This window comes from Cebus imitator, unplaced genomic scaffold (genome assembly GCF_001604975.1).
Source record: "Cebus imitator isolate Cc_AM_T3 unplaced genomic scaffold, Cebus_imitator-1.0 Scaffold21, whole genome shotgun sequence".
Lineage (NCBI taxonomy): Eukaryota > Metazoa > Chordata > Mammalia > Primates > Cebidae > Cebus > Cebus imitator.
In genome coordinates, this window is record NW_016107336.1 from 3,224,110 (window position 1) to 3,228,009 (window position 3,900).

The window sequence follows — 3,900 nt, forward strand, 5'->3', positions numbered from 1 at the left end:
TCATGTCCTTTGCAGCAACATGGATGTAGTTGGAGGCTATTATCCTAAGTAAATTAAACACAGAAACAGGAAACCAAATACTGCATGTTCTCACTTATAAGTGGGAGCTGATAAGTAAGAAACATTAGGGCTACAGGGACATAAAGATGGGAACAGTAGGCACTGGGGACTCCAAAGTGGTGAATAGGGATGGGAGGCAAGGGTTGAAAAGCTACCTGTTGGGTACTATGTTTAGTATTTGGGTGATGGATTCAGTAGAAACCCAAATTAGCATCATGCAATGTATACAAGTAACAAATCTGCACATGTACTCCCTGAATCTAAAATAAAAATAATTTTTTAAAGTAAAGTGATGCAGCTGCCTTGGAAAGCAGTCTGGCAGTTACACAAAAGGTTAAACACAAAGTTATTGTATGAGCCAGCAAACCTACTCAGGTGTATACCGAACAGAAATGGAAATATATGTTCACACATAAACTTGTCCACCATTGTTCACAGAATATTGTTCATAATAGCTAAAAGGTAGAAACAGCCCAAATGTCCATCAATGGACAAATGAATAAACACATTATGGCATTTCCATATAATGGTATACTTTTTGGAAGTAAAAAGAAATGAAGCACTGATACATATTATAGTATGGATGAACTTTGAAAAGAGTATGCTAAGTGAAGGAAACCAGTTGCTAAAGACAACATATTGTATTATTCCATTTATAAGAAATGTCTAAAATAGGCAAATCTGTAGAAACAGAGAGTAGATCATTGGTTGCCTAAGGCTGAAAGGAATCAGGGGAGGCCTTGAGGGGTGATGGCTAAGAAGTGAGGAGCATCGATGGTTTCTTTTTTGGGTTATAACAATGTCTTAAAATTGGTTGTGATGACGGCCGCACAACTCCGTGAATAAACTAAAAGCCATTGACTTGTACATTCTAAATTGGTGAATTGTATAGTACGTGAATATGTCTCCATAAAGCTGTTGGGAGACAAAAATAAATAAATAAAATCCAGAGACATTGTCCTATGAGTAAATACTAACAGAGTCACTAGGCTGGGCTCTGGGTTTGCCTTCAACGCTTTCGTGGTGTTTTTCTTTATCTTCTAGCTCTGGAAAAGGCCTGTAGTTCTAGCTACTGAGGAGCTGGTGGAAGGATCACTTGAGCCTGGGAAGTCAAGGCTGGAGTGAGCTGTGATCGCACCACTGCACTCCAGCCTGGGTGACAGAGTGAGACCCTGTCTCGGGGGAAAAAGAAAGTGCTTGTTTCACAGCACATATACTAACATCAGAATGATACAGAGAAGATTAGCATGGCCCCTGGGCAAGGATGACACAACAATTCTAAAAAAAATAAAAAGCCTGAGCGAAGTAACTTGATCAGGATGCCACCTTCACAGTGGTGGAAACAGAACTGGAAACCAGGGCTTTGCCTCCCAGGCAGCTGCCCCTTCCATGAGTTCCACGTGCCATGTGCATGCTATGTTTTTACTGGGGTCAATGGCAACTGTCTTATTTGGATATTCGGATTTTCCTCTATGCCCTGAAAAACCTGGTTTGTAGACAGACAAGGCTCATTTTTTGCTTCTAAAAGCTTAAGTTGACATTTGATGTTATTTTGTTTTGTTCTTCTGGCCCAGCCTAACAAGCATTCACATAGTAGACAACACATGCTTACTGGACCTTACTTCCTGTCTGGTGACCCGGCTCCCTAGAGACTTGAATCTCAAATAAATGTTTCTGTCAGGAGGCTGAGCTCCCAGCTGTGCAAATTGGTCACAGATGTAATTGCATTTGCCCTCTGCCCTGGAAGGAAACATGCCTGTGGTCGGGGGTTTAGATGTCTCAGAATGAAAGACATTACTCCTGACTCTGGGTAATAGCCGTGACACTCAAAATAAGCTGCCACAGAGTCATGCCATAATGTTGCCAGTTGTACCGGACTGTAACCCAGAATCCAGACCTGGACAGCCAGTTACCACACTGTGGCCATGTCCTTGGCCAATCAGACATAGTCAAAGACCTGGTTTTTCCACTGGCTCCTCCATACTTTCAAACGTAACTCCATTTCCTCTTCACCCCTCCTTAATGCCCACAGGATCTCTGCAAAGAGCTCCAAGTTACCTGAGTGGCAGACAATGGCATCCCCAGGACATCTATACTGCAATTGCCAGAATGGAATTAAAATAAACATTGTAACAAGTTGCTGAGCCCCGCCCAGAGCCTCAGGGGCCTAACGCAGGATTGATTTAACCAAACATTTCAGTAATGCCCAATAAGGAAATTAAACCTTAGAGACCTCAGCAGGAGGCAAGGAGGCTGTGTTAGACCTTTTCTTTGAACATTTAAAGCCTGGACAGGGCAAGGCTATCTAGGACAGAGAGTCATGGCAAGTCTGTACTTTGCCAGCATGCAAAGCGAGAGAAACATTGTCTGGCAATCCTGAAGATATGGCAAACAATCTTACATGATGACAATATCCCCAGCTAGCTTTGTGGAGCTAGCTTTATAGAATCTAGACAACTGAGCCTTTTTTTCAGGAGCTGCTGGGTGGTAAACCTTCAGGGGAACAAAGATTGGTTGAACGAACTTTAGAAGAAAGTTCATGGAACATTCCTATTTCTGAAGGTTTTTTTTTCATGAGAGAACTGGCCAACAAGGGTGTGCTCCAAGCACTGGAACAGAATTGGACTTTCTTGTGCCACCAACCATGACGAAGAGGGCAGGCCCTGGCGTCAGGCTGCCTGGCTTTGAGTGCATCTTCTCCACCTATTAACTTTGTGCCTTAGCCTTCTCGGGCCTTCAATTCCTTCATTCTTAAAATGGGAATAATAAAATCCATTCTTCACAGAGTTGCTGGGAGACTATATAAAATAATCCATACAAAATGCTTCAAAGAAGGCCTGACATGTAGGACAGAGAGAAAAAGAGGAAGAAGGAGAGAGGGAGAGAACAAGAAAACTTTTGAGGGGTGCTTCAGCTTTCCAGAAAAATAGCACCAATAGGATATGTGGTATAGAACGAATATGGCTATGGAATTGGATCACAGCATTATGGAGCCAGAGAATTCCCACAATATGTGGTCCGCAAGCTGGGGACCCAGGAAAGCTGATGGTCTGATTCAATCTGAGTCCAAAAACCTGAGAACAGCAGGAAGACGGCTGGTGTAGACCCTAGAGTCCAAAGATCTGAGGACCAGAAACTCCAGTGTCCAAGGGCAGGAGAGGATGGATGTCCCTGCTCGAGAAGAAAGAAGGAATCCACCCTAACTCCTCCTTTTTGTTTTATCCAGGTCTTCAAAGGAGTGGGTGGTGCTGTCCACATTGGTGAGGGCAGAACTTCTTTATTCGGTCCACTGCTTCAAATGCTAATCTCTTCCAGAAACACCCCCACAGACACAACCAGAAATAATGTTCTACCAGCTGTCTGAGCACCCAGCCAAGCCGATACATAAAATTAACCACCACTTGCTTAGTATGTTCCAGACCCTTTGATTGTCACCTTTATGTACTTATTTTAATTTAATCCTCACCATGACACTCAGTGACAGATGTGTTTATTATCTCTATATTATAAAAGAAGGAACTAGATTTAGCAAGATAATATTAATTGAACAACATCACACTGGCAGCATATGTCAGCATTTAAGATTCAAACTGCCATCTTTGCAACTCTGGAACCCTAATTCTACCATATACTGTCTATGCCCTCAGTTTCCAACGTGGGGTACACCTTCCCCTCGAGGAAGAGAGAAATTTGCCCTGATTAACATCAGTTACCAGGTCCTCAATGTCCATGAGTCCCCTAAGGACATGCCTGAGGTCAAGGCTTCCCTTTTCACCAAGAAAAGCCTTCCTTCTCCCACATTCCAAATCCTATCAAAGTGCATCGTGCTGGGTATAAAAA

The 3,900-nt window shown here is 42.9% G+C and overlaps 1 non-coding gene across 1 annotated transcript; it reads left to right on the top strand.

Moving 5' to 3' along the window:
* The first annotated feature begins 1,253 nt into the window (after positions 1 to 1,253).
* On the top strand, positions 1,254 to 1,360 carry LOC119470086. Its single transcript, XR_005198961.1, has one exon. It is a non-coding gene; the product is annotated as a U6 spliceosomal RNA (small nuclear RNA).
* Positions 1,361 to 3,900: the final 2,540 nt, after the last annotated feature.